The sequence below is a fragment of the Harpia harpyja genome, chromosome 8, assembly GCF_026419915.1.
Source record: "Harpia harpyja isolate bHarHar1 chromosome 8, bHarHar1 primary haplotype, whole genome shotgun sequence".
In the NCBI taxonomy this organism is placed as follows: Eukaryota; Metazoa; Chordata; class Aves; order Accipitriformes; family Accipitridae; genus Harpia; species Harpia harpyja.
In genome coordinates, this window is record NC_068947.1 from 11,036,357 (window position 1) to 11,063,002 (window position 26,646).

General features: G+C 41.3%; 1 long non-coding RNA gene across 2 annotated transcripts in view; it reads right to left on the reverse strand.

Annotated features, from left to right (window-relative positions):
- The window catches only part of LOC128145162 (uncharacterized), an 86,067-nt gene that overhangs the window by 37,857 nt on the left and 21,564 nt on the right, over positions 1-26,646 (reverse strand). For both annotated transcript variants that reach the window (XR_008236362.1, XR_008236363.1), the window contains exon 4: positions 5,614-5,674. This is a non-coding gene — a long non-coding RNA (uncharacterized LOC128145162). The remainder of the gene's footprint in view (positions 1-5,613; positions 5,675-26,646) is intronic.

Here is a 26,646-nt window from a genome sequence, read left to right on the forward strand (position 1 = left end):
AATTGCCTATTTGCAAGGTTTATTGCAATACTTCAGATCTGGCCTCTCCTCACGAGCAAACTTCCTGTAGGTTTAGAGAGAACAAGACTGTATACCCCGCTCCAAAGAGCAGCGATTCCTACCCAGCAGCTCCAAAGCAGCGGGCAGTCTTATTTGGAAAAGAGCAATGAGTTTGTATCACAGACGAAAAGTAGAGGTTAGAGGATTAAAACTTTTCTATTGTGCAGTGCACACTCAGATATTTAATAATTACATAAATGAGGAGAAAACATTTGGAAAAGTGCGTCTTGAGCTTCTATTACTATGACAGAAGAGAAGATGTGCAATAAAAACAGGCCTCTATATTTTTAAAGAAAAAAAAAAATCCTTAGGAAAACAACATCTTGAGCAGTGGCACTCCACAGTACAAACTATATTAACTTGTCATAATATGCTGCTTCTGTTGGTATGAATTTTGATTGAATAACAAACTAAACATGAGCTTCAGAACATACAGTAATACTGAAGAGCTTGGAATACAGCCCTTGGGAAAGAACCCCTAATGTGGATTCTCTGATTCTTCTTGTTAAGATGTAAATGATTGCCAACCTCAGCTGCAGGTCACCATTTTGGGGCTTACCCGTATTCTTCTCTTATAAATGACAAATCATAACACTGTTTTTAAAAAAGCACAAACACAAATAAATTCCTCAGAAAAGGTGATTCACCATAAAGCTAGCTATGATCTGAATGAACAGGGGAAAAAACCAAACTTATCAAGCTCCAGTTTTCTTCATTTAAATTGCAGCATTTTTTTCTTCATTTCAGTCTTATTTTGCTTTCCGTAAGCAAGTACTGAGCCCTGATTTTGCTAAAGAATTTTGCACATCATTAGCATCGCTTACTAACTCTTTTCGTACTTCCTTGACTTTAGTAATTTTATAATATGGGACATTTATGATGCTTGGTATGGCACCTTCTGTGTTCAGGCGCAGAAAAATCGATCTCATCAGCTTCTGCACAGTGCAATCTGCTATTGCTGGTCAAAGTGGTACCTGTGGTGGCAGGGGGGGAAAATGGCAAGCTGCCAGTGACAAGCCCCATGCAAGCAGTTCCCTACATCTAGCTCTTGCGTTTTATAGAGTATCTACTTTCTTCTTAGGATGCTCCAAAAGTACAGAGACATTTTAATATCAAATATAGTTTCTTGCTTATTTCTTTCCCACTGTGAACTGACTGGGTATTCAGCCCATGTAACTGAGGTTTAGAGCATGTGCTGCAATGACAGCTTTCAATTGAAATGTAAGTGTGTTGTGGCAAGACTTTCAGTTCTGAATAATCATTTGTCAGAAAGAGCGATTAAGTGTCAGAGCTCATGACTATTTTAGAAGCTTATTACTTCTATCAATGCATATAGTCGTAAGAGAATTTTTTTTTTCTTCTCAACTGCTAAAGGGAAAGCAAAATTGATTTGGGAAATAGCTCACGTATATTGATGTTAGGTACTAACATGCAACACCTGATTTAGGAAGCTTTAGGTATTTCCAACATTTTATTATAGTCCAACGGATTCTGGGAAGTTAACGAACAGCATTTCCCAGTTATCCAGCCATATTACAGATGATTCTGCTGGTATGCTTTTGCATCAAGACTAAATCTGACAGTAATGTCACATTTCAGTAAATGGAGACTTCTTAAGAGTCTTTTTTCATCGTGTTGGAATAATATCAGTTTTCATCGAGGTGGATTTTTTCCAGTGTGTCTCTGCACACTATTAATCACCCCTTGCAGGATATGGTATCGTGTAATCTGCACTAATACAGCAAACACGCATAATACATCAGGGAAAAGTGAGAAACTAGAGGAATGCCGAACTTTGCTAGAGCTGCCTCGAAACAGCCTCTTTTTTTTTCATTTTCGGGGCGGGGGGAAACCGGCACGAAGCCCAGCACATGACTCTCCAGTTGTAAATCCACCGACTTAGGGAAGCTGCCGGCGGAGGGAGGGGGGGGACCCCGGGGCCGAGCCCCAGCCCCGGGCGGTGCGGGGCGGTGCGGGGCGGTGCGGTGCAGTACTGCCGGCCCTCCGCCGGGCGGCCGCCCCCCCGCCGCGGCTGCGAGCCCCGGGCTACGGCGAGGGCGAGCGCTGCTGCTGCTGCTGCTGCTGCTGCTGCTGCTGCTGCTGCTGCTGCTGCTGCGGGAGCCTCAGGGCCACCGGGGAAAGCCCGTAATCGCCCCGCTCGGTTTGCCGTAATAACGCCGGCTTAAAGCAGTAAGCCTTCGGACTACTTTAAAATTAAAACAGCCCAATAAACGATCAAATAATACGTCTAAGAGGATCTTAAAGACACAAGGAGGATTTTGCCTGGCGATAGTAAAATTTCACGAGGTTGTTTGAGTTTTAGTAGGCGACTCGAGTCTTAAGAGATTCGTGTGAATAATACCAAAAAGGTCTAAGCTGCTTAGTTCCTCAGAAGTGGAAAATCCTATTCCAGATTTCTGATGTCTGCGCTCAGAAGTCTGCTCGTAACTGGGAAAGAGGGGAAAGAAGAGGTTTGATCTTAAACAACTAAAACACTGTCCGATTGAAATAGAACACTTAAGGAATGACTGTTTTGGTGTCAAATTAAGCCCTGAAAGACATGTAGAGAGATCTTACTAAAATGAGTAACAGCAGGGTCTGCCCTTTATCTAGTAATAAAAAAAAAAACCAAAAACACAAAACCCAGTCTGTGGGCTTCACTCTCCAAAGTTAATAAAAACAAACTATGAGAAAATATATAGTAAAACACCTCATTATAATAAATATTTCATTGAAATAATGTGATTCAGCTATTCTTTATTGAGATTTTTCTTGACAAACTGATTTTATTTATGAAAGTAAGCATCTCTATATAAAGGTGTTAAGAGCTCATGCTCTTGCAAGTTTACTCAGTACAGCTGTTGAACTCTTAAGTCTTCTTCCACGACTCTAAGGAAAATTAAGTACTGCAGATGTTATCCTTTCTAATGCCATATACACAGAATCAGTTCCTCATTTGCAGGCAAGTTATTTATTTTTTCCTACTTAGCTTCAAGGCAATCATGATCATTAGGCAATGCCAGGGTTAAATAAACATGACCTAACGTGATCACAAATCAGAATTTATTTGAAAAAGATATTCTCCCATCAATAAGTGGAAATCTAGGAACTGCACTTGAAATATTTCAAACAAACCCCTCTCCTCACATGCAAACATGTTAAAAACACAAAGGAAAAGGAAGAAATATACCTGAAATTAAAGTATTTCCTATCTTAGAGACATATTTGAACTAGACAGGCTACCTTGCCAGGACTTTACAGATGCTAGTGCTCATAGACAATCAATAAATTAAAGAAACCCCATAGATTAAAAAAAACCCACCACAACAGCAGCAACAAAAAAGCACTAGATGAAAAAAACAAGGACAAGAAATCAGTACTCTCTGAAATAGTTTTATATTTACCCATTCCAGTTTTACACATATGATCCTCTCTCATGCCACAGTAGCGTCCATATATAAGAATATGAGCTGTCTTGTGTACATGCGTGCACCGACAGCACTTCTGCAGCACGCAGCCCGGACAAGCCCACCTGCCAGGAATTCCCCTACGGGCAACTGCACGAAACGTAAGATTTGCATCCATTCATAAAAGATCACCTTGCTTAAGACGAAGGCAATGTGGAATAGCTTATAGGAACTTGGGGTACTTTCAGACTTGATACCTAATTTCGCCAGAGCCCCAAGCCTATGCAATTCCCAATTCTTATTGAGAAGGGGATCACTGAAGACCAAGTGCCTCGTTGTTGGCCCTCATGGCAAGTAGACCAGCCTCTTCAGAGCAATCTCTGCTAACCAGAGTCATTATTGCCTGACACTGTTTCATTTCACTAATCTTTCCTCACCTCATGAAACCTCTCCTCCTCCCATCCCATAAAAAGGGAAAAATATGTCTTGAAATCCTTCAGTAGAGAACTACTGCCAAAGAGTATTTGAAACCGAAGAATGCTCTCTGCGCCATGATCTAGTACGAAAGCCAGCTTCACAGCTCTTATCCCTCTTTGTAAATACACTGTTACCACTATAAACCTCTTTGATTCTTCCCATGCTTCTTGCAATTATCCTCCCAGTCTGGCACTCGAAGCTGGGTGTTCCCTCAGGCTTGTGTGTGATCAAGGTCCACTGAAGTCAACAGAAACAGTCCTCCACCTATCCCACTACCCCATGCCAGGGTCTCCTTACCCCAGATTAAACATCATGTGTCTGAGCATCTAAGCATCAGCTGGTGTTATAAGACAATACCAACATCCCACAGCCAGCTTGTCACGAGTAGAGACGTTTTTAACAATAAGAGAAACATCACGAGATTAAAAGTAATTGGAAAGTCAGGCATCTTTATCCCTCTTGTGTAGAGCACCAGCATCTTATGAAACACTGCCTATACTGATAAGAAAAAGTATGTCTCAAATAGTTTTTATTTAAGTACTGCAAAATAGTAGACAGGAATAAGGTTACCAGTAAAATATGGAAATTTGTATGATGGCTTTTTGAAATAAAAGTCTTCTTCAACCCTAGACCATGAGGAGTTTTCCAGAGCTACAGGTGGGAGCTGGGAACACTTGTCTGTCTTTTGCATCTTAAAAAATCTTGAACGCATCTTTTAATACGAGTCCTTCAAAATTTCGGAGAGTATCTGAGATCTTTTATTAAAGAGAAGCAATGGTAAGGAAGAACACATTACACAGTTACATTAAAAGTGAAGGGAGTGTGGCACAATAGCCAGGCATACAACCAGCTGAAAACCACTTTTACATGTCACACTCACGAGGTATTTTTATTTTGTAATTTTTCACTTACAGTAAGTGCACTTACTACTGGTTTTCTGTTTTGTTTTCTTTCTAAAACATTATATAAAAGGAATCAGGGAGTCAGAGCCTTTTGAAGCACCCTCATCATGTGAGAAGACTCTTTCATCAGGTTCTTAGATACAAACAATGAAAGAAAAGATGCATGAAACCGAGATTGCTCGAACAATCCTCCTCCCCAGTCATCTGTTTAGCCTCTGCTACGTATGTTTTGGGTTATGGTCAGCAGAGTTATAACTACTTCAGCTTTTGCACATCTCTGGGGTTTTTTTTAAGACATATTTAACTACCAACACATACAAAAGCAGCTACCCAAGGCTGAACGGAGTTTTTATCCTGAACTGTTGTACTGGTCCTTTAACTTTCTATGACTCATAGTTTAAGTATTTGGGAATTCCCCTCTAAATATGAGTTTGACACACTTGCATTATGGAAAGTTATTTTATTCAAAAAGTAACAGAACGCAACATTCATGCAATACCCAGGACTATATTTAGCAACACACAATTGGTCTTTTTTTTCCCAATAAAGCTTCTAATTAAAGACAGATTTTAAAAAAAAACCAAAAACACGAGAACAAGACTGAATAGCAAAAGTAGCAGCATTGAAAGAGACAATCAGTGTTACACACCCAAGGAAGTCAGGAATATTTCTTTTAAACTATTCAAACAATGTTAGGGCTGTTTACCTCCCCCCTGCACCCGGACCCCCCAGTTGCACGTAAGAGTATAGCACAGCTTCTCTCTTACCTGTGTGCTGAAGTCCCTTCTTGGTGGGCTGACTAGTCATCAGCGATCACCTGACTAAAGCCTGGAAAAAAAATAAAATCAAATCAGCTGACCACCCTTGCTTGCTGGCTTCCAGCTTAAATACTCCTCTCCACAGCACTTTGTCATGTGAGGCAGGACAGAACCAGCTGTCATTGCTTCAGAAAAAGGGAAACGGGCCCCTCCGTTTCCACCTCCTTCCTTCCTCCTCTCTCACTCTTTCCTATCTGTCCCTGCCTCCAACCTCCTCCCTTTCTCATTCTTCCACTTTGCTCATTCACTGCCCGCCCGGCTGGGGTCTCCCAGGGGAAGCCGCATTCCACAACGTACAAGCATTTCCCCTGCATCTCGAGGTTTCTCAACAAGCTGCCTACACACTTCTACTGAAAAAAAAAAAAGAAAAAAAAGAAAAAAATCAGAGAGAGACAGAGAAAAGGCACCACATTCCACAACCCTCAGTCAGCCCTGGCAGACTACGAGGCATTTTCAGTCACACAGCACAAAATGCATTAGTCAGAGCTGAAAGACCACACACTTTGTACCACTACCATGCTAACAGAGAATGGTCTGAGCAGAGCTGCAGGAAAAAGGAAAGGAGGGGTTCCTATCAGTGCTTCCATTTGACGTGGGGTAGCCACCTAAATATATGAAAAATTTGCAGGAAAAGGCCCAAAGTTGACATTCCTGGCTGAAACAATGTGACTGTGGGCAGCGGGGAAAGCTCTCCGCTCATGGAACGCGACCTTTGCCGAAAGGACTCCCCCTCCAGCAGAATGTGTTATTCCAAAGACTGCAAGACATTATCTAAATCAGAACTTCTATCTCCCCAATGGTTTGTTCATAGGAAATACAAGCCTAGAAAAAGTGAAAGTAATACTGCATGATTCAGATTCCCCGAAACCACATATACTTTCAATTCAAACTTTTCTCTTCTTCAATGCTCCTTATAGTTCTGCAACTATATCCATCTATGGAGTTTTCTTTTCGCTACTTACGCAGTTTCAACCCTCCGTGTATGCGGAGAATCTGATCAGCAAGGAAGGAGAAGAGAGTTCAGTGTAAAAAACCCTCCGTCCTAATCCAAATGACCTAATCGCTCATCTATCTGCTCACTGCTTCCGTCCCCCACACGCACTTCTCTATTGCTTGAAGGCATTTTAGGCGTACATATATGGCTTAGAAGAAAACACCCCTTTTCAAATCACATCAGAGAGAGCAAGCACACTGCACTGGAGCACATGTTTCTGTCCACTGAGACCAGAACCACAGAGTCCCCAGCCCTGAATTCCCCGCTCTGCATGGGGACTGTCCCTAATGCACCCTGCGAGACTCAGGGGCTTAAGTCAGCGTCAGAGAAGTGTAGGGAGGAGGGGGGGAAGAGAGAGGACAACCCTTAACTGTATGCACCAGAATTTCTCTTTAGGAAAGTCCATGCTTTAATGAAAGGCTGATACTAGATACCATAAAGAAACTTTTATTTCTGTATGCACATGACTCAGATACATTTTCTGTGTGGGTTATGTGGTTATGTTATATTTCATCTTAAAAAACTGTTTCAGAGACCTTTAAACATCAGTTTTAAGAAAAACTTGATGTGTTTATGTACAATGAGTGTTTTTAAACTGCCTTTTATTGCACAATGCTATACAGAGCAGAGACACTAATGTCTGTTTTCATTACAGATATAATTTGCATCTAATGCTAAACTCAATAATCTGTAAAAATATTTTAAATTATTTCCCTAAATAGTTCCCAGAAAAGTAAACAAACTGAACCCTTCAGCAAAACAGACCCTCTTAGTTATAATATTGTTATTCTTCCCCTTTTCTCATTTTCTTGATCGTGAAAATACATTTACTCACTATGTTATTGACTTAGATGCATTAGTTTACAAAACAAATGGTAGCTGCTGCTGTGCGGTATTTCAGCAGAGGAAGGCTATCCAGAACTGCCTCAGAGACTGAACACTGTCGCCATTATAACAAAAGCATTAAAATGAATAATTCATGAGCAGAGGAAGTACCCTACCATTAAAAGGCACTGACTATTTCATGAATTGTCCAAAAGCTACCCCTTTTACTGCCCAGTTCCTCTAACTAATTAATTATTCTTCATTTTTCTAAAATGGCATAGAGTAGTAATTAGCAGAAATACATAGACCAGTTTTAGGAGATTCTCTTGAGAAGTAAGAAATGAAAGCTGAAAAGTGAGCCAGAGAGAAAAAAAAAAAGAAGAGTTTGTGTTTGATGATGGATATATTAAGGAAACAGGACTTCGAACTTCAAGAGGCTTTTCCAAATTGCGCTTTTGAATCTTGAAAAGGAAGAACATAGCCACCTGTCCTTTGCCTTTATCTGGTACCTTCCTTTTCAGGATCCCAAAGCATCATGACAATGCTCAGGAATTAAAAGGCCTCATTAGTGAGTGCTTGCAAAACTTTTCTCCTGTTTAAGGCTGCAGAACATAAAGCCTCAAGAAGATGAAGTGATTTTCTCCAGGTCATACAGGAAGGCTTGGAGACTGAGGCAAGAACAGAGCTTCATCCCCTGGTTACCAGTCCTGTGCTCAACAAAAAGGCTAACTTCCTTGCTTTATACTAACAAGCATCACAAGGTTCAATAGTCCTGCAACTTTTAACCTAACAAAATGAACTGTGGTGCACAGGTGTTTTCTGCAGGGATAGGGAAACAATGTGATCCACTAACCCAACTTTACACCAGAAGAATTTACAAACTTAGGTTTTGAATAACATTTTTCAAGGAATTTCATTTAGAATAGCAAAGTACATCTGTTCATGTTTCACTGCTGCAGAAAAAGCACGTACTGTGCCTGGAAAGAGATTTATTTGTAATATACATTTTCAAGCCTTTCAAGACATTAAAAATTGGTACACTAACATCGATAAACTTCTCAGATTTCATCTGAACCAACACGTAGTTCTTAAAACAGCAAAATTCAAGAAATTGTATCTCTAAGTCATTTTGCCAAAGGGACAGCATTCTATAATGTTGAGCAAAAGCCATCCTAAATAGCTTTACATACATGGGTCGCTTTTAGGTGTCCTACTCTCTTGCACTATTGAGATGAACTCAAATGCAATTCTTATTCCAAGGCTCTCACTGCAACAAGTTCACTGATTATGTGGTAGCAAGCCTATTAATACTGAGGTACAAAAACATGTCCCCAAGGTGGAACGTTATAGATGGAATGATAACATTACGTGTAATTTTGTAAGACCAGACACTGTCACTGGTCAATTTATTGATGCTCCTGGGCTTTTTATTTTTAAACCAGTCAGCTTGTTTGCAGAGCCTTGGTAGCCACTTTTCTGATTGTGACTTTCAAACTTCTAATTCTTAAAAGAACATTTTTTTGATTCCAATAGCATCTATTTGAGAAAGATGCTCTCCTGATCTGGTATTAGATGGATGACTTTTGTTCTGCCAGAAATGTGCTCTTCAGTCAACTCAGAGCGGCTCCCACAGCAAGTCCTTACAGGAATAAGGAAATGCTCTTTAGCAACAGGAACAATCTGTACAGTTAAACATATTTTTAGTTTGCAGTCCCCAAGGAACTGTGGGGAGAATTGAACTACAAAACAAATATAAAACCCCCCACACTTGGCTGTTAGATATAATTAATATAGCCCAGCTCACAGCAAACAGGTTTACTGTAACTAATAGACTATTTCAGCACAAATGACCATTAATGGTTTGATAACTTGTGGCAGGAAGAAAGAGGAGGAAAAACCACAAAATACTTACAAAAATTCTTCCAAAGATGGCATGAGAGTTCACTTTTTAAAAATTGCACCCAAAAAAGCAGTTAGTTAAAGAAAGAAGAAATGTTATGAACACTTCAAGTTTATCTTCTTCAAAATATCTATCTTGAATCAACACTACAGGAGAAATTCTCTGTTGATGTAAACCAGAATGAGTATGTCCACCAAACCAGCAACCTCCATCAGGACATCCACACTACCGAGTCACTACCTAAAAACAAGTGTTCTGGAGAACAAATAGCATCAAATAAATTATTTCAGAGAAAACAAGTGTCAAAAGAGAAAGATTACCACTACTTCTACCTAGAGGTAGATTAAAAAAAAAAAGTCTTAATGTCCATAAGCAGAACAAAATTTTCAAGTGCAAGGAACTTAATCAGCATTTTGCTATTTAGACAAGCAAGGAAAGCTGGATGGGAAGGGAGAGGAGTAGCATTGTACCAAAGGAGACTTTAGTACAGTAATAACGATCAGATTGGTACATTGTTCAGTATGCATGATTGTCTGAAAACTACATTGCAGCCCTAAGCAAGAATGAATGGAATTATATATAAATACACATCAAAGTAATAGTAAGGTAACAGTCAAATGCAAAAGAAAAATTTAAAGAAATCAGAGGGAAAAGAACTGTCCAGCTATCCAAGAATAATCTGTCTGATCGCTGTATACCAGAAGTCTGGTCAGGCAATGTATACAAATTTATATCTAGGAGCTTAGATATGTTTAGAGAGTTTTGATATTTGTTTTTCCTCCAATCATAGCTGTTTCTAAGAGTCTATACATTGAGTAGACTTACGTTCCACAGAGCACTGGTGTTCTGCCATACTAGCTGTTGTTTACTCGTATCGGCAAGCATCAGTCATGTAGACTGTGCAACTCAGCACAAATACAGGAACTATTCACAGACCTTTCAGTACTACAGAGGAACAGCAGAACTATTAACTATAGCTTTAAAAGAATAACTTTTAGACATTAATATAAATTAATGTTATAAATTAAAAATAACTTTTAGAAGACATTTTGAGAGCTAAGTAGAGGCAGGCAACAGTAGTGAAGGGCAGCAGAATGGCAACTTCCACCTTCTTTATTATTAAAGAAATACTGTAGAGGAGATGTCTCACTACAACTACAAGATCACAGAATGGTTGAGGTTGGACGAGACCTCTGGAGGTCATCTTGTCCAACCCCTCTGCTTAAGCAGGACCACCTAGAGCATGCTGCCCAGGATCGGGTCCAGGCAGCTTTTGAATAGCTCTCTGAACAACCTGTGCCAGTGCTCAGTCACCCTCACAGTGAAAAAGTAATTCCTCATGTTCAGATGGAGCCTCTTGTGTTTCAGTTTGTGCCTACTGCCTCTGGTCCTGTCACTGGGCACCACCAAAAAGAGTCTGGATCTGTCCTCTTCCCTTCAGCTAATTACATACATTTATGAGATCCCACTGAACCTTCTCATCTCCAGGCTGAGCAGTCCTAGCTCTCAGTCTTTGCTCATAGGAAAGATGCTCCAGTCCCTTCACCATCTTAGTGGCCCTTTGACGGACTCTCTCCAGTCTGTCCATGTCTCTCTTGTACTGGGGAGCCCAGAACTGGACCCAGCACTGTGGCCTCATCAGGGCTGAGTAGAGGGGAAGGATCACCTGCTTTGACTTGCTGGCAGCACTCCTCCTAATGTAGCCCAGGATACCATTAGCCTTTTTCAAGGCAAGGGCACATTGCTGGCTCATGCTCAGCTTGGTGTCCACCAGTACCCCTGGGCCTTTTCTGCAAAGCTACTTTCCAGCCAGGCAGGCCCCAGCATGTACTGGTGCATGGGGTTGTTCCTCCCCAGGTACAGGACTTTGCACTTGCCCATGTAGGTCCTTCAGAGGTACAGGTCTTTCAAAAAGTTATGAAAAGTTGCATGCTTTGACTAAGGTGCGCGCTGCTTTCATTAACACCATTGTTTCTTACTTTCAACTACAGGCTGGACTTTATGAAAGAGGTTTTACTTTCCTTCCCTCCTTGACGAGGAATCCCTCAGGCTCATTACTCTCGCCTTCTCTCTCTCAAATACCAGAGTTATTCCCTGGAGTAGAAGCGTTAAGATTTTAGTGACAGTTCCATTTTTGTTACCTTGACATTTTCTGCCTCTTACTTCCACACTTTTTCAGCATTTTGGGACACTGGGCTTAGAACAGAGAACAACAACAACAAAAAATTTAAAAATGTACCTAATTAAAAGTAGTAAACTTGTTCGGGTATTTGTTTGTAGTATTTCTCGTGGTGCTTTCAAACAGAATGGAAGCAGCAAGAGCACTTACTCTCTTTGACTTTGAGTTTGACTGATGAACTAGTAGCATTCCATTGCAGTCTCTGAAGTGTCAAACTGTCGTAGGAAGAGTAAGGAGAGTAGAAACTAAGTACTAAGGAGAGCAGAGAATGTTTTCTTTTAGGTCTCATTATCAGACAATCTACTGCCAAATGGGCTAGCTAGTTACAAAACAAACAACTTCACTGATACAAAAACAGTAACAACAAATTCTCTTCAGATTTTATGGTTGTGATTCAGTTCCTCCAGTCCAGGTCTCCGGTGTCATGTCTCCCCTGACCTCCTGCAGCCAGTCCTCCAAATGGCTCAGGATCTGCACCAGACCTGCATGCCCATGCAAAGGCCTGGGACATGCTGCAGCACCTCGAAGAGCACTAGACAATGATGTGTAGGCAACTGAAACCCACCCTAAGCACCCCAAATGACAAACGTGACTCTTTTTCATGCACATAGTTAAATAAGTTGGGTGAGACATGCGTGTAAAGCAACACTCAGTCCTCTGTGCTGTTATCAGCAACAAAACAGTCCAGAGAAGACAGAAGTTGAGAGCGATAGGGAAGAAGAATCAGTTGACTCAAGCTTTGTGCTCCAATTTGCAACCAACTTCCTCCTTTCCTCCTTACTGCAGTAATCCTTCCTTCATAAAAGACAACAAAATCTCTTTATTCACACAAGTGTATATGTTGTCTGTCCCAAAGTAAGAGCAGTTGTGTTCAACAATAAACTAGAAGCTACTTATAATTGAACCAGGAAGGGAGGCAAATCTAGGCCATCTTACCACTACATAAAAAGGGAGACAAACTATAGCACAAAGTTCACTGAGAACCTTCAGATACTGGCAGCACAAGCAAATCAGCCAAAACATAACAGGCTCCTACACCTGTGCCTCATACTACTGATGAAATTTCATAGAATCTATCACACAAAAACAATTACATTGCCAGGGCTTGGATCTTCCTTGCATCTTTTCCAGTGCCCTACATATTTTCAATTCCTGTTTTATGCTCTGAAATATTTACAGACCCATGATTTTTCTAATTACAAAAAAAAAAAAAAAAAGAGGGAAAAGTATCTTCAAATATTTCTTCTTTATTATCAATACACTTTTTAAAACAATGAAAAGCATCTCCAGACCAACACACCTAGGGAAAAGACGAACTCGATCACTTGGCTCAGAGAGGCGCAGGGGTATTGTAGCTCTGAACTGGCTCCATAGGGACTAGCAGCAGTGCAAGTATATTGGCATGTATTCTACTTCCTCAGAAAGGCCAATCAAGGGACACAGTACCAATGATTGCTATCATTTCTTCTGCGGTGTTATCACAGCATGCTGTAGTTTCAGACTTTTGGTGTTGTGATCCTCTGTTTGATATACAATACTAATTTTGTGATTGTGGCATGAATGGATATCCTTAAAGTCTCCTTTTGGGGCTTAATGGCTATTATGTGACATGTCTGTGAATAATATCATTCTGCTGCATGTAAGCACACAAACAGGAGGACAAAAATATCTCTCTCATACCTAAACTGTTCCTATGCAAGTGAGTATTTCTTCCATGTATACAAACCCAGGAAGAATATTTGTCTTGCATTTGTCTGTAGGAACAGTATTTTTCAGCATACTAGTATCTTGTTATGAAATCTCAAGCAATGATTATACTCAAAATGAAAAGTCCTGCAGTAATTCCCAGTAGAAGAGAAGGTGGTGGATTTCAGGGGCTCCTTATCTATTATTCTTGTTCAGTGTTACCTTACCAGGATTATTCAGGACATCAAAAACTTAACAGCATAAACACAGACTGATGACCAGTAATCAGGCACTCTAGGCCTGGACTTGTTAGACGAAGCTGTCTTATAGCTATTTAATGCTATAATTAATAAGCAGTGATGTTCTGCACAAGAACTACACTTGCTTTTATTGGTGCTGTATCAAAAAAATTAAAGCATGTTACATAATACCAAGAAAGTTGTCTTTTTTTTTAAAAAAAAAAAAAAAGACATGAGAGTTGAAGTTCTCTCATCTTTGAGAAACTGTCATTAATTTTTTCCATCTAAAAAGTTTCAACAGCTTATTTCAAAAACTTATCCTCTACAAATGTGAGGCATTAATTAAAATTCAAATAGCTTGTTCACAGTTTTCATGGCTAGAAGCCTAACATTTTCAATAGCATGTCACTAGTTAAATCAAATCCTGTTTAATTTGAGAATCACGGGAAAACAAAAACAAGGAGAGGACCTTGACAAACTGAATGAAAGCCAGCTTTCAAGCAAGGGTGTAGAGGAAGAACAGGACAGAAGAACAGAACTGACGACATCTACCTGGACTTGTGCAAAGCATTTGATGCTGTCCCACACAACATCCTTGTCTCTAAACTGGAGAGACATAGATTTGACAGACAGACCACTTGGTGGATAAGGAATTGGCTGGATGGTCACACTCAAAGAGTTGCAGTCAATGGCTTGATGTTGAAGTGGAGACAAGTGACAAGTGGCATTCCTCAGGGGTCGGTATTGGGACCGGTGCTGTTTAACATCTTTGTTGGCAACATGGACAGTGGGACTGAGTGCGCCCTCAGCAAGTTTGCCGACGACACCAAGCTGTGTGGTGCGGTCGACATGTCGGAGGGAAGGGATGCCATCCAGAGGGACCTTGACAGGCTTGAGAAGTAGGCCTGTGTGAACCTCATGAAGTTCAACAAGGCCAAGTGCAAGGTCCTGCCCATGGGTCGGGGCAATCCCAAGCACAAACACAGGCTGGGCGATGAGTGGATTGAGAGCAGCACTGACAAGAAGGACTTGGGGGTATTAGTGGATGAAAAACTGAATATGTCCCAGCAATGTGCGCTCACAGCCCAGAAAGCCAACCGCATTCTGGGCTGCATCAAAAGAATTGAGACCAGCAGGTCGAGGGAGGTGATTCTCCCCCTCTACTCCACTCTCGTGAGACCCCACCTGGAGGACTGCGTTCAGCTCTGGGGACACCAACATAAGAAGGACATGGACCTGTTGGAGAGAGTCCAGAGGAGGGCCACGAAGATGATCAGAGGGCTGGAGCACATCTCCTATGAGGACAGGCTGAGAGAGTTGGGGTTGTTCAGCCTGGAGAAGAGAAGGCTCCAGGGAGACCTTACAGCAGCCTTCCAGTACCTAAAAGGGGCCTACAGGAAAGCTGGAGAGGGACTTTTTACAAGGGCATGTAGTGATAGGATGAGGGGTAACGGTTTTAAACTGAAAGAGGGTAGATTCAGATTAGATGTAAGGAAGAAGTTCTTTACTGTGAGGGTGGTGAGGCACTGGCACAGGTTGCCCAGAGAAGTTGTGGATGCCCCTATCCTGGGAAGTGTTCAAGGTCAGGTTGGATGGGGCTTTGAGCAACCTGGTCTAGTGGAAGGTGTCCCTGCCCATGGCAGGGGGGTTGGAACTAGATGATCTTTAACATCCCTTCCAACCCAAACTAGTCCATGATTCTATGACAGAGAGAAGGAAGAGGAGTTTTCAGGTCCTACAGAATGTAAAATTCACTTATGTTATACTAAATATAATGTCCGTTGCACCTAAACAATAGGATTGAAACCCATGATTTTTAGAGAGATTATGTCAACTACTTTCTAAATATTTCAGGTTGTTAGCCAGATGGAGGTACACGCAGACTTGCCAAGTGACCAGCTTTTTAGAACTCTTTTTAACAAATTATCTTAAGTAAACTTTATTGCTGAATTAGTATTCCCAGTTACTTAATGTTTTTATGGAATCATTAACAAAGTAAAAGGGCATACAGGTCTGTAAAATACTAGTACTTCTAAAAATGTATGATGCACAAAAAGCTATCTTAAACAGTGTGAAGTTGAGCACTCAAGAGGCAGATGGGGCCAGACTGAAGGACCCTTGTGCAACCTTAAGTCCATCTTCCTTTATGTGTGCGCACACCATGATAACGGTCTTCAGTTATTGTTCAAAACCTAGTGGTTTTTTTTCTTGTACAGGTCCATCCCATTCAGTGCACAGGATCATTAGCTGTTTGTTCAATGGGCAAAATTATATTTCAGTTTACTCTGCTATTCACCACTTGGCCATAGACTTTCCTGCTGTATCCTATTTAACTCCAGCTTTGAGAGAGAGAGCAAATTTCTTCATGGGCTTATCACCGCCATATGTATACTGTGAAAATTACTTCAATAATATTTATAAGCACCATCTCCCTATGAAAAAAGGAACAAGAATTATCTTCATTTCACACCTGGGGAATTGAAGTGTAAAGAGAGTAAGGCCTGGATGACTATGGTCACCCAATTTAAGCTATAGCAAATAAAATGAGAAACACTCCTAGGTGACCTTAACAGGCTGAGCTGTATACTGCAATGGTTCAACAGCTGCTTCAAAACCACCTCAGCCATCCCCAAAGCAAGACCCTCCAATGGCTCTTGGCTAGGGGCAAGCATCTCCAAGTAAGTTGTGTCCAGCCAGGAGTCAGAGACCTTCAAAATGCAGCTATCACTGACCTCACTGAAGGAAAAGACTGCTCAGCACTGCCAAGAGTCAAGCACAGTCACAGACACTCTGAGTAGGGAAACCAGCTTTTCAACAGCCGTGAGGGACTTGACGGAGGATGTCTTGCAGACCTCTGTGACTGAGGCAGGAACAGAGTCCCTGGGCAACACTCAGTTGTCCTTCCCTTAAGTCATTCTTTCTTTGCAAACTTCTCTCATTCACAACACATCTTTCAGAGTCTATAGCTGTCAAATCCCCATGCAAATCTACCTGAAGTAGTGAGTAGAGGAAGAAAGTCCTGTGGAATAAATATTATGCGAACATGTAATTAGATCCTCTACCATGGCTATATAATCAGAATTACAGTGAACTAAGACAGCATTGCCAAAATTAATTCTGACCTTGGATAATTTTTTAGCACCTATCTTATTATTTTACTACCTTATTATTGAATGTATTTTTATTCAGTATTTTTTTAAAGCCCTAGGAAAAAAATGTAGAACAAATATTCATAGCAAAGCGGCCTGACCGCAGCACAGAACTGGATCCACACTACAGCCTCTATCGTTTGTACTAATGGAGGGAATAACCACAGCAGTAAGATGCTGTCTTCCATGTAAGACATCATTTTGACAGTGGGTCAGCTACAAAAGACATCTAGGAAGGTACGGTAGGCCATGCTCAGAAATCTTTGGCTCTTCACAGCAGAGAGCAGTGTACTTGAGTTGCACACAACTTTTGACCCATTTCCTCAGCCTTGATGTCTTCTGCTTTTACACCCTTTGTTTTTTTCCCTACCAGAGGTGGTGTTCATTCACTCTTAACCTTCCAAGCACTGGCCCTCATCACTATTATCATGCTCTCCCACTGTCTCCAGTTCCTCATTTCATCCCAGTCTCTAGTCCACCAGGTTTCCAAATCCCAGTTCTCATGTCCCTCTTGGGACTTCTTGCTTAAATTCCCTATTTTCCTGCCCAAGTGGCCACCCCTCCTCTCCCCAGCTGATTTCATTTCCCTTGATTCTTCCCCATCTCAGGTCTTTGTCCCGGACGTGGCTCCTCAGGGCCCTTGTCTCAGTGTTCTGACACAGATGATGTTCAGCCCCAGTATACTCAGTCCCCATCGCGACCATTCTTTCCCCACTCTGTACTTCACAGTCCATCTTATGTGTCCACCTCATAAAAGTCAGGATTCTTCTTGCAAGGCTACAAGATTATCTTAAAGAGGTTCTTTGATCTCAGTTGTAATTGCCAGGGTCTGCACTACTAGGTACAGCAGGTTATTTCCATGTTCAGGTATACTTGTCAAGAGCAAAGTAAAAGGACATTGCCTCACTTCCAAGTTTCAAATCCCTATCTCATAGTACAGACAAAACAGTGCTAAAACTACAGAAAACAGTCACAAATAGCTGAACATACTTCAGCTAACAATTTAAATCCTCCCCCTTCTTACCTCCCACAAAATGTGCCCAAGGCAGAGATGTGACATGGACAATTTATGTGGTGTGGTGGAGTCATGCTCTAAAGCAGAGCAGGCTCCTGTGAGCAGATGTCCATCTATGCATCTTTCCATTCTCTACCCCCCAGCACAATCAATTCTGCTCCATGCCCTCCAGCACAGACAAGGAATGAAGCTGGCACATTAGCCCAAGTCAGTAGACCTCCAGTACAGTTATGCAGCTCAGAAGTTTTGCCTTGCACATCTGGTTCCATCAGCCAGACTCAAGTGAACTGCAGCGATGGGCCTCAAAGTGGAGTTGAACAATGCAGTGTTCAGAGGCATGGCTATTAGAGAGTGACAGATAAACAGAGTGCAGTAGCCATGGAAAAAAAAAAGCCACTTTTTACTGTTTCCCTTTTCCTCGTCCTAGAACATAGACCTGTCCTGTCTCTCCCACCAGATTGCTCAGTCCCCAGCCCCACCTTTCCCAGCAGAGCATTTCCGAACGGCTGGCGGGGCAGGGTGAGCTGGGCACAGTCCAGACCACGCCATCTAAATGCTTCACACCGTACCTCTCGATAAGCATGGCACGGGAGAGGAGAGGATCTTCCCAAATATCAAAATGGAGACTCTGAGCTGTATAGTCGTCTTCTGCTTCCTGATTTGCAGGATCAAACCAACGGAGATGGCTACAACTAAATCCTAGAGGATGTCTGTAAGTGAAAAAAGATGTTTCCTAGATGAATTTTTCAGTTCAGATTTACAGCACCATTTAAAGCAGGTTTTTATTATTTACAATTTTTATTGCATTTTGTAATAATTTTTTATTATGTGTATTTTTGCAAAATGCAGCTATTTTCCAGTTTTTAATGTACTGAAAAGCTGACTTAAAAGTTTACATGAATTAAATTATTTGGGTATAATTACACTTCTATCCTTTTTAAAAGAACTCTTAATCCACTTGACAAAAAAAATCTTTTTGTTTTAAAAAACAAAGAGACGGAGCCAAAATATGCCAGATATTGTGCTGGAGTTCCACTTTTAAAAAATAAAAGCTAAGGATATTTTTCTAACAAAGCTTTCACAAATTATCCCTACTTTAATTAAATCCCTCTTTGCTGGAAACTATCAAAATGCCATTAAGAGCACAAGACAGTTATTATCTTTCAGTCTTTTTGCTTTTTGTATAATACAGTATTACCTAAGTTTCAGTGATTCTTGCTGCGTTATCCACCTCTCCTTTAAAGAAAATACTCTGTAACCATAGCGATACTTTCCCACCCTGGTATTATTTCCCGCTGGCTTGTTCTAGGCTTTTGCACGTTGCAACCATCGCAATCTTTGGTCCAAACCGTCAACTTCTTGGCAACTCTTAGCAAAATTAGCGTATCTGTAAACTACGAAATATGCAGCTTTACATTTTCAAAACAAGATTAATACACAAGTTCTGAATAAACTGAGTATTTAAAATCATAACACTACTATGTATGATATTCTAATAGCACAAATACTAGGTGTTGATATTCTAGATGCTATCTTCTAGTTTTATCATTTTCTACAGAGCAATGCAGCAATCTTTCCTTAGATAAAAAGCAATAAGCAGCTTTGTAATATCTCAGTATTATTCACTGAACTCACAACAAAACATTAGGTTCACGCTTCAAACCTACCCCGTTTTTAACTGAAGTCATGTAAAGGAACACCAGCTATACCATCTATGCTCGACCAGTTGGACTTCAGGTTCATAAATGCAGCACCAATTCTGCAAGGCCTGAGACATATGCTTTCATTTTGACATCTAAGCACTCACACAGCCCACAGAAGTCACAGTATGCAACGAAGGATTTGATGACTATGCTACAGAGGGATGATCTTAGTCCTGTGCGTAACTTTTTAATGCTACACATGTAAGCAGCCATACTAGCGTGACTTACATGTGTAGTTATTTGTAGATGGACGTGCATCAGAAGTACAGCAAGCCCAAGTCAAACAGCCCCAGATTCCTTATATTATTTCACCACTCTTCATCACGTAATCCCATTAAGCTTCTCAAGTCTGAGTGGACTATCAATGTTCTTCTTGATTGCTACTTTACTGTAGAATCTATAACCAAAGAAAAATATTTTTTTCCAAAAAAGTAAAAGCACACAACAGAACAAGGTCCTAAAAAACCCACTTAAACCTTACAGAGGTTGATTTTGTTGAACACGTTTTTAACAGTATTTTAACTTGTTGCATAATAATCACAACAAAAGCACTCATATATTTTGAGATTTATCTGAATTTTTCTACTAATTGAGTTAGTTTTCATAAGCTGAATAGTAAGGTACAGCCAGCAAATCGTGGTGAAGCAGCACAAAGTACATTTGAGGGCAATGGTAGTTTAATATGTTAGTGTATTACCGTGCATCCTCTCCTCACACATCCTGCTGGAGTCAATAGGGCTTTTTGTTTGTATGAATCACCCAGTAATATTCCCTTAGTATGTTCTGTGTACAGGTAGTTCCAGAAAAGGAATTAGACAGATGGGAGAACTACATTTACAAATCACCTACTGAGAGAGGCATTACCATTGAAGAAAAAACATTTTGTCTCAGTCATAACGATAGAAACAACCAGAGGAAGTTGGATAGGTATCATATATATATGTGTGTGTATATATGTATACACACCCCCATATACTTTTTATACACATATACACACACCCCACATATTTTTAGATATATACACACATATATAAAACATATGGGATATATATCAAACAAATATTCAAATGGCCTAATACATTTATGAAAGCTGACAAAAAATAAAACCAAAAAAGAAAGGTTACTCATCAAGCCAGTATGAGCTACCTAGCTTTTTTTGAGTCTGAAATGCTACAAAAGAAAATGATGGTAAAAAAAAATTTTTATAGAACAATTATTCCAGGAAGTAGAGGAAAGACTACAGACTACCTGTATCAGGAACAGTGTGGCCAGCAGGAGCAGGGAGGTGGTTGTTCCCCTGTACTCGGCACTGGTGAGGCCGCACCTCGAGTACTGTGTTCAGTTTTGGGCCCCTCGCTACAGGAAAGACATTTAGGTGCTGGAGCGTGTTCAGAGGAGGGCAACCAAGTTGGTGAGGAGCCTGGAGCACAAGTCTTATAAGGAGCGGCTGAGGGAGCTGGGGTTGTTTAGCCTGGAGAAAAGGAGGCTGAGGGGAGACCTTATCGCTCTCTACAACTACCTGAAAGGGGGTTGTAGGGAGGTGGGTGCTGGTCTCTTCTGTCAGGTGGCTGGAGATAGGACGAGAAGAAATGGCCTCAAGTGGCACCGGGGGATGTTTAGATTGGATATTCGAAAAAAAATCTTTACTGAAAGGGTTGTCAGGCATTGGAACAGGCTGCCCAGGGAAGTGGTTGAGTCACCATCCCTGGAGGTATTCAAAAAGCGAGTAGACAGGGTACTCCAGAACATGGTTTAGTGGGCATGGTTGATGGTTGGACTCGATGATCTTGAAGGTCTTTTCCAACCTAAATTATTCTATGATTCTACCCTTCCATGTCTATTGTTTTAAATGTTGTTGGGTTAAAGCATATTCTAATTCATGGACACATCATCTATCCATACACATGCAATTCTTCTACAACTATAAGCCAGCTGGGGCTACACACTAGAGGAATATACCCTAGTCAGATGGGCCAATATAGGATCATGCTCCTGATGGGAAGGGGGGGAATCTTTACATCATCATTGCCTGTTTGTTTTTTAAAAAAAGGGAGGTAGGTCTTTATACATACAGAAAATAAAACAAGAGTCTAGATTTGGAAATGGAAAGGAAATAAAGTGATATGATTACTTTTATGATAACATCTACAAAAAAAGACGAAAGGAAGTTATACTTTGTTATTTTGGTACTTTGCCTAGCAGAGACATATATTTATGAGTATTCTTCATAAAATTTACTTAGGCTTTCTTTTTAAAGAAAAAGGTGAAAATCTGAAATTAGTGTTTCCTATGATTTAGCTATGATCACTAAAAGATTAGCAGAAATACAGAAAAGAAATGGTAATTTTGTCCCCAGAAAGCCTCAAAATTAAGACTGTTATAACTACCAGAGTAGAAAAGTACCCTATCACTGTACAGTAAAATACTACTTTGTAGTAGCAGAGTATTTTAACAGCTGTTATGCTCAATTTGTGGATTTCCAGACAGAATCCTTCAGCTGGGGATCAAAAATTATAAGCAAAAAAGAGATAACTTCATTTTCTTTTTCCATAAATGAAGGCAGCAATAGATTTATTAAATTCTAATTCAAATCATGGGGTTTTAACATGTTGATCAAATGCATCACAAAAAGCAAACATTAGTTGCTTTGTTTAGTTTTATGAGGAGTAGGAAATGCCATTCTCTCCCATCAAGGATTTTCTGAATGTGTCAACTTCATTGGTCTATTAACAACAGATGCAATTACATTTTATACTAAAATAATCAACTATACTCTTCCTTGCTGTAAAAGCTATTTCGTTTTGAATGCACACATTTTGGTTAAGTTTTCTCATAACCTAAAGACACTATTTTCTAGAAGTCACCATCCTCATCTGGAAATGTGTGGCATTTTGTTGACTCTTCATTTGATTAGCGACCATGAAATGATAGAATTCTCAATTTTTGGTGAGGCAAGGAAGGTGGTCAGCAAAGCCACCACTATGGACTTCCGGAGGGCAAACTTTGGCCTTTTCAGGACACTGGTTGAGAGTGTCCCTTGGAAGTCAGTCCTGAAGGGCAAAGGGGTCCAGGAAGGCTGGACATTCTTCAAGAAGGAAATCTTAATGCCTCAGGACCAGGCTATTCCCATGTGCCACAAGACTAACTGCCGAGGAAGACGACCAGCCTGGCTGAACAAGGAGCTTTTGCTAGGACACAAGAAAAAAAGGAGAGTTTACCGTCTTTGGAAGAAAGGGCAGGCAAGTCAGGAAGAGTACAGGGATTTTGTTAGGTCATGCAGAGAGGAAATTAGAAAGGCAAAAGCTCAGCTAGAACTCAATCTGGCCACTATTGTAAGAGACAACAAAAAATGTTTTCACAAATACGTTAAAAAGAGAGCCAAGGAGAATGTCTATCCTTTATTGGATACAGAGGGGAACATTGCCACCAGAGATGAGGAAAAGGCTGAGGTACTTAATGCCTTCTTTGCCTCAGTCTTTAATAGTAAGACCAGTTATCCTCAGGGTACTCTGCTCCCTGAGCTGGAAGGCAAGCACAGAGAGCAGAATATACCCCCCCTATAATCCAGGAGGAAATAGTTAGTGACCTGCTATGCCGTCTGGACACTCACAAGTCTATGGACCAGATGGGATCCATCCAAGAGTACTGAGGGAGCTGGCGGAGGAGCTTGCCAAGCCACTCTCCATCATTTATCAGCAATCCTGGTCAACAGGGGAGGTCCCAGAGGACTGGAGACTTGCCAATGATGTGATGCCTATTTACAAGAAGGGTTGGAGAGAGGCTCTGGGGACCTATAGGCCTGTCAGCCTGACCTGGGGAAGGTTATCGGGGAAGATTACGGAACGGTTCATCTTGAGTGTGGTCACATTGCATGTGCAGGACAACCAGGGGATCAGGCCCAGTCAGCATGGGTTCACGAAAGGCAGGTCCTGCTTGACCAACCTGATCTCCTTCTATGACCAGGTGACCTGCCTAGTGAATGAGGGGAAGGCTGTGGATGTTGTCTACCTGGACTTCAGCAAGGCCTTTGACACTGTCTCTCACGGCATACTGCTTGAGAAGCTGGCAGCTCACGGCTTAGACAGGTGTACTCTTTGCTGGGTAAAAAACTGGCTGGATGGACAAGCCCAGACAGTTGTGGTGAATGGAGTTAAATCCAGTTGGTGGCCAGTCACAAGTGGTGTTCCCCAGGGCTCGGTGTTGGGCCCTGTTCTGTTTAATATCTTTATTGATGATCTGGATGAGGGGATCGAGTGCACCCTCAGCAAGTTTGCAGACGACACCAAGTTGGGAGGCAGGGTCGATCTGCTTGAGGGTAGGGAGGCTCTACAGAGGGATCTGGACAGGCTGCATCGATGGGCTGAGGCCAACTGTACGAGGTTCAACAAGGCCAAGTGCCGGGTCCTGCACTTCGGGCAGCGCTACAGGCTTGGGGAAGAGTGGCTGGAAAGCTGCCCGGCAGAGAAAGACCTGGGGGTGCTGGTTGACAGCCGGCTGAATATGAGCCGGCAGTGTGCCCAGGTGGCCAAGGCAGCCAACGGCATCCTGGCCTGTATCAGGAACAGTGTGGCCAGCAGGAGCAGGGAGGTGGTTGTTCCCCTGTACTCGGCACTGGTGAGGCCGCACCTCGAGTGCTGTGTTCAGTTTTGGGCCCCTCGCTACAGCAAATACACTGAGGTGCTGGAGCGTGTCCAGAGAAGGGCAACGAAGCTGGTGAAGGGTCTAGAGCACAAGTGTTATGAGGAGCGGCTGAGGGAACCGGGGTTGTTTAGCCTGGAGAAAAGGAGGCTGAGGGGAGACCTTATCGCTCTCTACAACTACCTGAAGGGGGGTTGTAGGGAGGTGGGTGCTGGTCTCTTCTGTCAGGTGGCTGGAGATAGGACGAGAAGAAATGGCCTCAAGTGGCACCGGGGGAGGTTTAGATTGGATATTCGAAAAAAAATCTTTGCTGAAAGGGTTGTCAGGCATTGGAACAGGCTGCCCAGGGAAGTGGTTGAGTCACCATCCCTGGAGGTATTCAAAAAGCGAATAGACAGGGTACTTCAGGACATGGTTTAGTGGGCATGGTTGACAGTTGGACTCAATGATCTTGAAGGTCTTTTCCAACCTAAATGATTCTATGATTGTATGATTTACAGAGACACTTAAAGGGAATAGAGCCACTGAGATTAATTTTAAATTTTGAAATTATAACTCAATCCACAAGGCTAAGGAAAATACACTTGTTTAATATACTATTATTTCCTATACACTTGTGAAGGATTTACAATATTTTTAAATAATAACATTTGGCCAAGGTGCTCCTCCCCCAGCCACAAGAAGTAACTTTGAAAACTTTTGCAAGGAATTAAAAAGAAGTCAATAGTTCTCCACTGGAAACTCAGGTGAAAACAATGTATCTTTTAATTCTGTTTCTGTTTATGATAGTTCTGGCTGACATGAGTTTAGCAAGACTTCAAAAATTTTGTTAATATTTGTGCCTCTTCTATAGGTCCTTAATTGCAGTCTTTATTCCTTGCATGAAGCTTCCCTTTCTTGTTCTTCATTCATGTGTTTGAGACCTTTAATATTTATCCCTTCTTTTAAGAGGATAACTGCCCAGAGGTCTATCTTTTGGAAGTTGTGAAAGTCTTATCTTTAATCTTTTTGCATTTTTTAAAACTAGCAAATAGTGTCTTATTTTTAATTGTAAAGGCCTCACTACATTGAGCTTTCAGACACAATTTAAATGCTTCCCCACTAATTAAGAATGAGTATTGTTTTAATGCTACTCTACTCAAAGGATGTTTTTTCCTTTCCAGTTTTCTGAAGTCTCAGAACCATCTTTTGGGAAATCTGCTGTAACTGGATCTCATACAGGGACAGCAAATGATCCAATAACCACTGGAAAAAATAATGAAGTGCTAAAGGAATCAAAATGAGAATGAGCTGTGTGACAGATAGCAGGTATTTGGGGAAATTAGAGAATATTCTTTGCTTATAAATCCATTAATTCCAAAAAAATTTCTTTGTATCCCATTCTTCCTGGAAACATGAGAACCAAACCCACAAATAAACCAGCTTTGAAACTTGCAACCCTGAATCTCAGCAGAAGGAAGATACAGCCCTGTTTGGGACATACACATTAACCATTGTGGATGCAGTGTTCCTATTAGAATGTATTATCACGCAGTATCCAAGTTTATCAATCCTGGCCTCAATTCAAATATGCAGTTAGATGCCTTACTAAGTGCTTCGCTAAACTAAGCCTTTAATGCTATTTAAAACTAACTTAATATAGAAAAGAGCTATAGATTAACTGACACATCTATTGCCTTTTTTGTTTCAATCACTTCTATTTAAGCGCATCACTTAAATCACTTTATCACTCTGGGGAATATAAAAATTGGAAGGGGAGGCAGGGAATCCCAGTAAGTTGTGTTTGACCTGAAATTGCAAATTCAAACACTAGACCATTCCAGACCTCAGGCTGGCTGATTCTTCCAGTCTCATGTAATCCATTCAATAGTTAAGTCTCACTCCCTATTACTCCATAGTGGTTGAGCCTTTTATTGAATTCCTCACAGCAAATCATCTAAAACTGGCTTTGGCTTTGAATGACCATGTGGCTCCTGGAGTTGATTTGGAAATCCAGAAAACAAGACACGCACCAGCATTTGAGCAGTTGGCCACAAAATGACAGCTTCATGCAGGAACTCTGTGGTACAGGCAGCAGTGCCAGAATTCAGCGCTCTCTCATACTATCTGATGTCTTAGCCGTGAGACCCTCGTCTGTCCTTGTCCAATGCCTTATGTCATTCACACTTTCCCACTCTTGTGACAAGAAGAAATTTAGAGATGAGATGTTCCCAAAGTATAGCGCACACACCATTAGTGGGATGCTGGCTACTTCAAAATGATAAATGAAGGCTGCCCGCACAGCCCAGCACCTCCTTTGAAGTACATGGGAAGCTTGCATGGAGGCAGGAACTGCTGGCTCCCTGCAAGGGTACAAAAAAGGGAACCCCCTACCTCTAGGGATTTTCGAAGGGAGGGCACTAGACGTGTTAAGTCCCAGAGGCTCTTGTTGCCATGAGTGCTGTTGCCCAGAAGAGGGGAGTTGCAGATAGAGACAGCTGGCAAGAACCCCTGGGAAGAGAAGGTTGCATAGCACAGCCGAATGTCTGCTACAGCTTTGTGCAAGCAAACCATCTCAGGAATATCTGTGATCATCTCATCCACTGATTTATCCCATAAACACCATCATTTCATCACAGGTGTGTTTCTTCTGGGGAAAAAAAACCCAATACTTA